This window comes from Eschrichtius robustus, chromosome 1, assembly GCF_028021215.1.
Source record: "Eschrichtius robustus isolate mEscRob2 chromosome 1, mEscRob2.pri, whole genome shotgun sequence".
Taxonomy (NCBI): Eukaryota; Metazoa; Chordata; class Mammalia; order Artiodactyla; family Eschrichtiidae; genus Eschrichtius; species Eschrichtius robustus.
Window position 1 is genome coordinate 166085607 of NC_090824.1, and position 13551 is coordinate 166099157.

The window sequence follows — 13551 nt, forward strand, 5'->3', positions numbered from 1 at the left end:
GGGTTTCAGGTGGAAGGGCAATGAAGAAGTGAACTAAGACCACATTGTCTAAGGAAGCGGCCGTGTGTCTCCATTTGGGTGACACATGTTTGGGTGATGCAATCTTTACCTGGTGATCCTGGCCTAAGGTCTCCTAAGAGAGTCCACCCCACCCCCACCTTCTTGGGGGTAGTTCTGGATCTGGATTCCGGGGCAGGTGGGACCTGCATGGGGGTTGAGTGAAATCAGCCTGTCCTGGCTTCAGCACATGGGAGTCCAGACAGGCCAACCCACTTCTTTAATCAGTCATCACGGGGATGAATAATAATTGCACATATGGTCACTGAAATCTGTTTCCCTTTCCAAGTGCTCATGGTCTGGCTTGAGCTGGGTTGGGATTCTGCAGATTGGCACTTGGGCAACTGCTTTTCCCTGCTGAAGTGTCAGAGCATTGAAGATCAGCTCATAATCCTTTCTTGGCATATGACTTCCAGAGTTATTGCAAACCATAATTGCAGAATGGAGTTGCAGGCTGGAGTTTGTGTGGCTGCAACAACTTTTTTTACAAGCTTGTACAGAATGTCAGGAGGGAAACTTTAGTTTGCATTTTTACATTTGCAACGTGAAGAATGTTTTGTAAATATCTTAAAACTGAAAGAAAAAAGCAACCCCAACTGAAAACACACACACACACACACACACACACACACACACACACACACATCCCAACTCTAAGAAAGCTTATTTTTGCTAATCACAAACATCAGGTATCTGGCGATCGAGCAATTTCCTGGCAAGAAATACTGCAAGACAAGTCTGGAAGGGTTTTATGAATGTTGAGTGACTCATGAACCACAGCCCGTACCCAACTTTTACAGCATGCGAGGTGCAGAGCAATTTCACATACTCTTTGGGACTGCTTTGTTCTGTAATCAAACCTGGGAACAAAACGGCCATAGAGTAATATGAGTCTAAATAGAGAATGGAAACATATGTGGGAAATATAGCTGAAAAAACAGTGAACGTTGGATACATGTTAATAGTGATTCAAAGGACATTTCACTTCTCTATTGGTTGGCCTAGGATAAGGTGAGATGACCGTGTGTTTGGCGTACAACCAAATACACGAGAATGACCATAGCAAGAAACTGGATTTGGTAGCCTCAGTCATTAGCGAGTGTCTTCAGTAAGTTGTATTTACACTGCATTCACTAATACGCTATCTCCTTAGAGGACAGCCAGGCCCAGGAGATGTTTTCCTGTATCAGCATTTAAAATCCACAAGGTATTACATAAGCCACCACCAAGTAACAATAACAAATCACTGCACTTCTTGGAATCACTGAATCATAACTGGAAGGGGCCTGAGATGTCATCCAGTCTCAATTCCCTTTCAGGGCAGAGTCCTTCTCCCTTTAAAAAATGGCATCACTTTCGTCTCTCAGCCTGTGATTAAGTCTTTTCAGGGCAGGAAGCTCATTACTGAAGAAGCTCTTTTTGTTGGATAGTTATTCTTGCTATGACTTTTTTTTTTTTTGAGACTCTCTGAATTTCTACCACTTCCCTTGTTCACTTTTTGAAGACTTTCCAAATCCTCGTGACCGCCCTTAGTTCTTTAAAAGCAGGTCTCTTGCTGGTCCTGGGTCTTTCAATTGGTAAATAAAAAACATTAAGTGAAATGGCTATAGAAAGTCCAAACATCAGTGGTCATACTAATGGTGATCTCATGTCCAGCTTAGTCACAGCTGTTGGCTAGACTCTATGGCAACAATTGTGTCACCAGCAACTAGTGACTGTTTGTGTCTTCTTTTCTGATCTTTATACCTCTTACTTCATCGTATGATTACACTGGATAATTCATCAGTACATCTGTGATTCTGTACCCAAAAGGCATGTGAATTTTCCCCCTTATTTCTATTACCTCCAGCTTGGTCTAGGCCACTGTATTGGTTCCCTGAGGCTTTCACAACAAAGCACCACAGGCTGGGCGGCTTAAACAACAGACATTTATTTTCTCACCATTCTGGAGGCTTAGAAGTCTGAGATCAAGGGGTCAGCGGGGTTGGTTCTCTCTGACACTATGAGGGAAGGATCTATTCCAGGCCTCTGTCCTTGGCTTGTGTTCTCCCTGTATCTGCACCTTCCCTCTGTATGTGTGTATGTCCACATTTTGCTTTCTTATAAAGACACCAGTCCTACTGAACTGAGGTCAACCTTATTAACCTCATTTTGATTTAATTACCTCTTCAAAGACCCTCTCTCCAAATACAGTCACATTCTGAGGCGCTGGAGGCTCGGACTTCCATCTCTGAAGCTGTGGGGAAGGTAGGCACAGTCCAGTCCATAACAGCCGCCATCATCTCTCATCTGAATGAATTGAAATGGCCTGTAAACTGGTACCCTCAGGTCCGCTTTGTGTTCTTCAATCCCGTCTCCGAAGAGTAGTAGAAGTGATTTTCCTAACTTAGGAATTGTATCATGTCATTCCTCAACTTAGTCTTCCAATCGTGGTCTAATACACTGCAAAGCATAAAAGACATACAGGTCAGGTAGGATCTGGTTCCTTCCAACCTTTATCAATCTCCCTAATAGTTCCTTGCTTGTTGTGCTTCAGCCACATTCATCTTTCAGTCCTAATACCACATCTCTTTCTGGTCTCTGGGCATTTTCCTCTACTTGGAACATTTGCTCCATTCTTCTGTAGCCAGGGCCTTCTAATTCTTAGATCCCAGCTTAAATCTCTCTCAATAAAGAGTTTTCTCATCTCCTAAAGAAAGTCCCCCTTCTTCTCTCTCTCAGCCTTCCGTTTGTTTTCGTCACAACCTTTAGAATAAATTGTAGTTATTTCGTGTTTGCTTGGTTTTTGTCTTTCTTTTCTAGTAGAGAGCAGATTCTGAGATTCGCTTATTATTGTGTTTATAATACCTAATATAGTACCAGGTGCTTAGTAGGCACTCAAATATTATTGAGTGAATTGTTAGGATCCCTAATACAGCATTGTATACTAATGATATTGGCAGCCTCATTTTGTTCCTGACTTTAAGAGGGATGCCTCTAATTTTTCACCGTTTAATTACGTCTTAAATATGCTGTTATTTCAGGTTTTGGATAGAAATCTCTAACAGACACTTCAGGTACCCTAAATAGCATATTTATTTCCTTCTAATAAAACTCTGACTTTGTTTGGGTAATCCACACTCCTTCACATGGCCATGTTTTCTTCGTCATCTCACTCCCATTACCAGAGGTTGGTCTAAGAATGAGGTTGGGATGAAATTCCAGCTAATGAGACAAAAATCTTTTGGGAACCTTCTAAGAAAGATTCTCCGTTTTATAGACAGTGGGAGAAAATAGTCCTTCTTCCAGGGCACATTGCTATTTTTGCAGAATAATGTCTGTGAGGCAAGGTAGCAAGGAGAATGCCAATACCATGAACAGAGAGAAATATGGAGGGATATTGTATCTTTTTTTTTTTTAGTACATCTGTTTCTTATGAATTTATGAAATCAGACCACATGCCAGAAACATGATAGTCACCAAAAGTGGTTAAAACTACGAACTACAATACATTGAAAATACCACATTTAGGATACAATTATATACTGAAAAAGGTAGCAATGCCAAGAAAATTGGCAATTAAAAAAAATCTTGTTAAAGACAATTCTAGGCTGTGTTTAAAATCATCCATTTTAACATCTGCAAACGAGTCAAATTTATTATTTTACATCAAATTTATTATTTTACATCATTATGGAAGTTAAAGAGAACAATCAAGTTGTCTCATGGACCGGAAGGTGACTTATTAATTCCCTTTCATTTCCAAACCTCATTAAGCACTCACTACATTTATGAGGTAAATCAGCTGAATGCTTGAAATCTAGCTGAATTTTAAGATCTTCAATCTGTCCTCTTGAATATTCACGATATTGACATAAATAAATCCCTTCAGATAAGTGTGAATTTAAATGTTTGCAATATTCTAGCATGCTTCAAAAGCCTTTCCCACAGTCATCACAGACATGAGCAAAAATGTTAGTATGTTCAGTAGCAACAGGCCTGTTAACATTTGTATGAAGTCTACTCTGAAACCCACATACTTGACATACAAAGAAGTTTTTACATTTGTCAAATGTAATTTTGCTTAAGAGGCTGTACTGTCCATGTTCTCCACTGTTATACTTATCATTTAACTCTATTAATTCACATGCATGCTCATTTACCCCGTGGCTATGCAAGTCTTCTGGATCATTCATTTCATGTTCACAGAACTGACACAAGTGCTGTTCATCACAGCTGTGCTCCTGGAAATGTAGGTAGAGTTCACTGCTTGGGGAGAACCGTACATCACACTGCTCACATCAATAAAGGTGATCACTAAAATGGGTGTCTGCAATGTGCTGGCTGAGGTTCTCAAAAATTACTGTTTTATAGTCACAGTATTTACAAATGTTAGGGATCCTCTTCATGCAGTTTGGATGTTCGATCGGAAGCATGTTGGTAGAGAAACTTTCTTTGCATACTCGACACACATTTGAATCACTACGCTTATGCTTCAAGATCATATGCTGCTTTCAATCAGAAAAATATTTGCTGTTGAACTCACAAAGTTCACATTTATAGAGGCCACTGCTATCAGCTGTCAGTAAAGGCCATCTCTGCTGGGCAGTCACATTCAAAGTTTCGCTCTTGTCAAGAATTTTGCAAAATTTCGCTGATGGCTCTTCATCAGTTTGGTCTTGGAGACTCTCAGAGGAATTGTTTTCGGTCTCTATATCATAATCTTCAGAAATTGCATGCACTTCTGCAGCAACTGGAACATCTTCAGCAATGTGAACTTCTTTTTTTTTTTTTTTAAAGGAATTCCTTTATTTTTATTATTTATTTATTTTTTATTTATTTTTAGCTGTTGGGTCTTCGTTTCTGTGCGAGGGCTTTCTCTAGTTGCGGCAAGCAGGGGCCCCTCTTCACCGCGGTGCGCGGGCCTCTCACTGTCGTGGCCTCTCTTGTTGCAGAGCACAGGCTCCAGACGCGCAGGCTCAGTAATTGTGGCTCACGGGCCCAGTTGCTCCGCGGCACGTGGGATCCTCCCAGACCAGGGCTTGAACCCGCGTCCCCTGCATTGGCAGGCAGACTCTCAACCACTGCGCCACCAGGGAAGCCCAGTGTGAGCTTCTATAGGGCTCTCCTCTTGAGTTTGCTGGTTGATTGATTCAGGGGAGTCTCACTCTTCATCACAAATGTCAGTTATCAGCAAATTTTTCTGTAGAAAAGGCACTGTGGTCTAGAATTCTCAGTACAGGACCTGGAACCAGGCAGTTTTGATTTCTGTTTGTGGCCTTGATTCCATCTGTAAATTTTGGCAAGTCATTTGATGTCTCTGTATCAGAATCATCACCATTTAGTTGTCATGTCTCTAGGCTACTGTCAGCTGTGGCAGTTTCTCAGACTTCCCTTGTTTTCGACGACCATGACAATTTCGAGGGGACTGGTAGGGTATTTTGCAGGATGTCCCACTAATGAACTTTGTTGTTTTTTTCATGATTAGACTTTGTTGTCAAAATATTTTGTCTGGTTGTCTCATAGAACAAACACTGTAACAATGATCAGAAGAAATTCCATGGAATCCATCCGCAATTCTGCTTATTCCAGAGGAATCTGAATAACGAGAAGGGTGTGAAGTCTTCCTTTTTCTTTTCTTAGGATATTCATTCATATCTTTTTAATTTGGTATATTTCTTAATACTGGAGTGAGGAAAAATGAATTACAGGAAGTTTGCACAGATAGTAAAAAAAAAAAAAAAAAAAGCCAGTCCTTGGGGTCCTCCCGTTCAGCCCAGGCGCAACTCCGAGGAGGCGGCGGACCAGATGCCCGAGCGGGGCGGGGCGGAGGGGCCGCGCAGCCCCGCCCCCGGGCGCACGGCGGCGGGCGGCGCCGCTCTGGCCCTCACGCTCCGGGGCGCTCCTCCGGGCCAGCCCCACTCTTTCCCTGCGCGCCCTACGCCCTGCCTGCCGGGTCCCCGGCCCAGGCTCGGCGGCGGCCGCACTCCGGCACACTGTGTCTTTGATGATGATTTTGAGCTACTTAACTATCCCTGGAGGCACTTTACCTAAGACTTCTTCCTTTTTTAAGGCTGTCGGTCTGGAGATTTCTAATGCTTATAGCTAAAACAACTTTTCTGCAATATTGCAACCTGCAATATTAGGCTGTTGAAGTTTTCCTCTATGTCTAGTTTACTAAGGTGATTTTTTTGGTAAGTATTTTTTTCTCTAATCAGGAACTGGTTCAAATGTTTTTCTTCATCTTTTGAGATGGAGGTATGATTTTCTTCCTTTAATCTGTTAGTGTAGTGAATACCATCAATATATTTCCCGAGGTTGAAACACCTTTGCCTTTTGGGGATCAACCAAGCTTGACTGTGAAGTAGTATTCGTTTTAATAATTGACTGGGTTCAAATTCTAATTTATACTTTAGTTGTGATACTTGCGTTTATTTTCAAAAGTGATGCATGTTTATACATTTATTTTTTATTTTTACTTTTTGGTTCTGTCTTCTTGTGTTTTGCCTATCTGGTCAGGCTGATTTCTTATGGTGAATTGGGAAGTTTTGTGTTTCTCTGTGCTCTGGAACAGCTTCTTAAAAAAAGAGTTTTTGGATTTCCCTGGTGGTCCAGTGGTTAAGACTCTGAGCTTCCCACACAGAGGGCGCAGGTTCGATCCCTGGTTGGGGAGTTAAGATCCCACGTGCCACCCGGTGAGGCCAGAAAGTAAAAAAAGAAAATGTTAATGGAATTTTCTCTTCCCTGAAGACCTGGTAAATTCTTCTATAAAATGATCTGAGTAGATCTTTTAGTAACTTTGCAAAAGTAGATATTTTAATAGATTCTTAATTTTTTGGTATGATTTTGGGTTTAAGTTTTCCACTTCTTCCTGAGGTGATTTTGGTAATTAATCTACTCCTGGGAAGTAATTCTATTTATCTATATTTTCAAATGTATTTCATAAGTTTGAGCATAATATTCTCATGTAATATTTAAATATCCTTTGTTTCTGTAGATACATGGTCATCTTTATTCTTAATGCTGCATTCGTGTGCTTCCTCTAGCTTTAAAATATCGTATTTACCAGAATTTGCCTATTTTGTTTCTTTTTAAAACTTTGGGGTTTTTTGATCAAGTTTACTAGGGTTTTTGTCTGTTTATATTATATTAATGTCTGACCATGTCTCAACTCCTTCTTGAAACATTAACTTCACTTACTTTCCCAGATACTAGTCTCCTGATTTTTTCGACTCAACACTTTTTATTTCAATCTCCGTAGCTGGTTTCTCCACCCCTTTCCAACTCTGAATGTTGCTGTGTCTCAGGGTTCTAATGCAGACCTATTTTCTTTATCTTCCTGAACTCTCTAGGTGATCTCATCCAGAGGGTCTGAGTGAACAGTGGTTCTGGGTGTGGGAGCTGGATCTAATGTGCTTAGAACCTAATCCCAATTCTGTCACTTAATAGCTTTGTGATATAGTATTTGTATATAGTGAGGGAAACAAATTTTTCTGTGCCTTGAGTTTCTGAAGAAATAGTAATGGTATCTATTTCAGAGAACAGTTGTGAAGAATTCAGTTAATACATTTTAAGAAATCTAGAACAATGGAATATAGTTCAGTCACTATAAATATTAGCTATTACCAATATTCATCTCCATGCTTCAATATCATTTATAAGCTGATGAGCTTCCCTGGTATTCTACCTCTCAGTGAGTGGCACCACCATTCATTCAGTTGGGAACAGTAGCATGGGCAGGACTTTTATCTCCCGTGTACACTGAAGTCTCCCCAGTACCTCACAAATCTCTGGCATATAGTCGATGCTCAATAAATATTAAGCATGTCACAATCTATGAATATCATTTTGTCCATAACCCACAAATACAGTGCCATCATTTCTAAAAAGTTTAAAACTTCAGTTTTAATAGTAGAGTCATGTACATATGATTATGAAAGGCTGGGAAAGAAAAAGTAAACAAAAATGTAATGGAAAATACAGTACACATTGCAATTAAAAAGGTAAAAATTACAGAATCCATAGTTTATTTGATCAAACCCACAAATACAAGTAAAAGAAAAGAAATATACTTAGGTAAAATGAGTAACAAACGTAAAAGAAAATGGAAGGAATAAGATCAAACAGCTCAATAACTGCAATAAATATGAGCAGATTGAATCCTTTCATTAAAAATACATATAGATTGTGATTTCAGACTCAAAAGATACCGTGTATCAGTCAACAAATAAATAATAGATCTGGCTAAAGTAATTGAAATCCATATGATAGATGTAAAGTTACTACTTAAAATGTAAAAAGTACTCCTGCAAATCGAGAAGAAAGTGTGGAATAATCCAAAGGGAAAGTGAGCAAAGTATATACAAAGATAATTCATAGTACAACAACTCCAAATGACTCAAAAAATAAGAAAAGTTGCTCAAATTCACAAATAGTCAGGGAAATAAAATTGAATTAACAATGAAATAGCACTTAATACTCACAGACTAGCGAAAATGAATTCAAAGATCTATCACTGTTACAGGTAGAAATCTAGGGAAAAGGTACTCGTATGCATTGCTGGTGGCAAGGTAAATTGTTAATCTTTTTTTTGGAAAGCAATCTGACAACACCTATTAAAATAATGTATAGCTTTTGACCTAGAAATGCACTCCTGGGAAAATTTTCTTTTAGAAACAAAAGCCACAGTACATAAGAATCCATACACATAGCTATTTATTACGCCATTGTTAGTTGTGGCAGAAATGAGAAAGAAACGTACTGACCATCAAATGAATGAATGAGCTGCATACCAGTTGATTTGAAAAGCTATCCACAAAGTATTTTTAGGTAGAGAAAGGAAGCAGGAGAATATATAATATGATTCCATTATTGCAAAACATACAATAACCCCTTCCAAACAAAAAACTGTATGTGTGTTTGTGTATGGGAATGGAATTATATTTATGTATAGAAATATATACATGATTAAGCAAATAAATAAGCTGAAGTATTGTTATAGTAAATCAAGTATATATAAGACTAAGTATCTGTATGTGTTTGTATCCAGAATAAAGTGTGTGTGTGTGTAAGGACAGGAAAAACATACACATATGATAGAATATACATATATTTATGTACATAGGGGACTAGTTATATGGATGTCTATGTATGTAAGATTATGAAGATGTTGATTTAAACAGGAGTAATGTTGAATGATCAGATTATGGATATAATTGGGTGTATATGTACACAAGTGTGTGGATGGACTTGAGATGGGGATGGCCTATAAAGTTGTGGAGGAGCTAAGGTTAGGTTTGTAGTTGTGGTCATGGTTGTAGATGGGAATGAAGTTAAAGATGGACATCTGTATGAGGTTGTGGACATGTATATGGATAGAATTAAGGGCATAAATCTGGATTCAAATCTGGATCTGGAGGTGATTACAATCTATTTTCTACATAATTATATACAGGATTTTATATATCTATAGCTCCATAGGATTATGAATATAGATTGTCTGACTGTATAGGATTATTCATTGGATTTTTTAGCTGTACCAGAATAGGATTTTTATTCCACATCTGTTTAAGATCATGCTTAATTATATAACTATATAAATCCAATGTGTGTATGAATACATATATGCAAATACACATATTAATGTATCTGTGCTTTACATTATACAATTATGAAAATGCATCTCTCTATAGTTTTAATATCTAGTAGTTTATAAATATATCTGTGTAGAAATTCTTCTATGGACTTGTGTAAACAAATATACATCTTTCTATACAGGAATATATAGACATTTATACATGAGTCTACTCCTGTAATGGATTATGCAAATATATCTGTGTCTTCATAAGGGGTTATGCAAATGGATTACTTACAAAATGAATTATGCAAAAGGACATTTTGTTAAGATTATGTAAATATACCCATGTCTGTAGAGGATGACCCAAATATTTCTTTCTCTGATTCCATATCAGATTATGCATTGATAGCTACCCCAAATTATGTAGCTTCACGTATAGAATGCTAATACATAAATAGTCTCTATACAGTGTTCCATAAATGTATGGGTATCTGCTTAGTATTACAAAATATTGCTATATCAGTAATTTCATCTGTTTAGAAAACATAAATATATCTTTAAAGATCCTGTATATCAGTTAGTATCTATAACTTTATATGTTTAGAATAATCTATCTCTGTATGCTGTTATTTAGGGCACTAGCTTCTGTTCCTACATGGAACCATGAAAATTTCTGTGTGTCACTATCGATATAGGATTATGTAAGTAGAGCTCCCTTATATATCTGTATGGGATTATGTGTAAATACGTATATTTGACACTATGTAAGATATATATTTTTTTGTGTGTGTCTGGATCTGGAGCTTGCTTAATATTAGTAAAATGTATCTGTATATATAGTCATGCGGGATTATGTAAATTTATTTGTACTAGGTCTATAATTGTAAATACATTTGTATTTGTATATGCATAGAATGTCATCACTAAGAGTGTGCAAGCATGTCAGTATCTGTATGTGATTATAGAAGTGTCACATGCCAATTTCTCTATTTCTGCCTCTTTGAGGATAAGATATAGGTCTATGCACTAAACGTTTATGAAAATAAATCCATAATTTTACCTATGTAGTAATGTGTAAATATATCTTCCTAGGAATATGTAAAAGTGTTTTATTAATCTAAATCTCTATAAGATTAGGTAATTGTGTTTCTTGAAGTCTTTTCACGTTTATTTTATTTTATTTTATTTTTAACATCTTTATTGGAGTATAATTGCTTTACAATGGTGTGTTAGTTTCTGCTTTATAACAAAGTGAATCAGCTATACATACTCATATATCCCTATATCTCTTCCCTCTTGTGTCTCCCTCCCACCCTGCCTATCCCACCCCTCTAGGTGGTCACAAAGCACTGAGCTGATCTCCCTGTGCTATGCGGCTGCTTCACACTAGCTATCTATTTTACATTTGGTAGTGTATATAAGTCCATGCCACTCTCTCACTTCGTCCCAGCTTACCCTTACCCCTCCCCCTGTCCTCAAGTCCATTCTCTACATCTGCATCTTTATTCCTGTCCTGCCACTATGTTCTTCATAACCTTTTTTTTTCTTTTTTAGATTCCATAAATATGTGCTAGCATACGGTATTTGTTTTTCTCTTTCTGACTTACTTCACTCTATATGACAGACTCTAGGTCCACCCACCTCACTACAAAAAACTCAATTTCGTTTCTTTTTATGGCTGAGTAATATTCCATTGTATCTATGTGCCACATCTTCTTTATCCTGTCTTCTGTCAATGGACACTTAGGTTGCCTCCATGACCTGGCTATTGTAAATAGTGCTGCAATGAACATTGTGGTACATGACTCTTTTTGAATTATGGTTTTCTCAGGGTATATGCCCAGTAGTGGGATTGCTGGGTCGTATGGTAGTTCTATTTTTAGTTTTTAAGGAACCTCCATACTGTTCTCCATAGTGGCTGTATCAATTTACATTCCCACCAACAGTGCAAGAGGGTTCCCTTTTCTCCAGCATTTACTGTTTGTAGATTTTTTGATGATGGCCATTCTGACTGGTGTGAGGTGATAACTCATTGTAGTTTTGATTTGCATTTCTCTAATGATTAGTGATGTTGAGCATTCTTTCATGTGTTTGTTGGCAACCTGTATATCTTCTTTGGAGAAATGTCTATGTAGGTCTTCTGCCCATTTTTGGATTGGGTTATTTGTTGTTTTGATATTGAGCTGCATGAGCTGCTTGTAAATTTTGGAGATTAATCCTTTGTCAGTTGCTTCGTTTGCAAATATTTTCTCACATTCTGAGGGTTGTCTTTTCGTCTTGTTTATGGTTTCCTTTACTGTGCAAAAGCTTTTAAGTTTCATTAGGTCCCATTTGTTTATTTTTGTTTTTATTTCCATTTCTCTAGGAGGTGGGTCAAAAAGGGTCTTGCTGTGATTTATGTCATAGAGTGTTCTGCCTATGTTTTCCTCTAAGAGTTTTATAGTGTCTGGCCTTACATTTAGATCTTTAATCCATTTTGAGTTTATTTTTGTGTATGGTGTTAGGGAGTGTTCTAATTTCATTCTTTTTCCTATAGCTGTCCAGTTTTCCCAGCACCACTTATTGAAGAGGCTGTCTTTTCTCCATTGTGTATTCTTGCCTCCTTTATCAAAGGTAAGTTGACCGTATGTGCGTGGGTTTATCTCTGGGCTTCCTATCCTGTTCCATTGATCTATATTTCTGTCTTTGTGCCAGTACCATACTGTCTTGATTACTATGACTTTCTGGTATAGTCTGAAGTCAGGGAGCCTGATTCCTCCAGCTCCATTTTTCTTTCTTAAGATTGCTTTGGCTACTCAGGGTCTTTTGTTTTTCCATACAAATTGTAAAATTTCTTATTATAGTTCTGTGAAAAATGTCATTGGTAATTTGATAGGGATTGCATTGAACCTGCAGATTGCTTTGAGTAGTATAGTCATTTTCACAATGTTGATTCTTCCAATCCAAGAACATAGTATATCTTTCCATCTGTTTGTATCAACTTTAATTTCTTTCATCAGTGTCTTATAGTTTTCTGCATACAGGTCTTTTGTCTCCTTAGGTAGGTTTATTTTATTCTTTTTGTTGCAGTGGTAAATGGGAGTGTTTCTTAATTTCTCTTTCAGATTTTTCATCATTAGTGTATAGGAATGCAAGAGATTTCTGTGCATTAATTTTGTATCCCGCAACTTCACCAAATTCATTGATTAGCGCTAGCAGTTTTCTGGTAGAGACTTTTGGAATCTCTATATATAGTATCATGTCATCTGCAAACAGTGACAGCTTTACTTCTTCTTTTCCGATTTGGATTCCTTTTATTTCTTTTTCTTCTCTGATTGCTGTGGCTAAAACTTCCAAAAATATGTTGAATAATAGTGGTGAGAGTGGACAACCTTGTCTTGTCCCTGATCTTAGTGGAAATAGTTTCAGTTTTTCACCACTGAGAACAGTGTTGGCTGTGGGTTTGTCATATATGGCCTTTATTATGTTGAGGTAAGTTCCCTCTATGCCTACTTTCTGGAGAGTTTTTATCATAAATTGGTGTTGAATTTTGTCGAAAGCTTTTTCTGCATCTATTGAGATGATCATATTGTTTTTATCCTTCAATTTGTTAATATGGTGTATCCCATTGATTGATTTGCATGTATTGAAGAATCCTTGCATTCCTGGGTAAAATCCCACTTGATCATGGTGTATGATCCTTTTAATTTGCTGTTCGATTCTGTTTGGTAGTATTTTGTTGAGGATTTTTGCATCTCTGTTCATCAGTGATATTGGCCTTTAGTTTTCTTTCTTTGTGACATCTTTGTCTGGTTTTGGTATCAGGGTGATGGTGGCCTCGTAGAATGAGTTTGGGAGTGTTCCCCCCTCTGCTATATTTTGGAAGAGTTTGAGAAGGATAGGTGTTAGCTCTTCCCTAACGTTTCATAGAATTCACCTGTGAAACCATCTGGTCCTGG

At 37.7% G+C, this 13551-nt stretch overlaps 1 pseudogene; it reads right to left on the minus strand.

Annotated features, from left to right (window-relative positions):
- Positions 1 to 3749: 3749 nt before the first annotated feature.
- Positions 3750 to 5692, minus strand: LOC137761114 (zinc finger protein 639-like; annotated as a pseudogene).
- Between the last annotated feature and the right edge of the window lie 7859 nt (positions 5693 to 13551).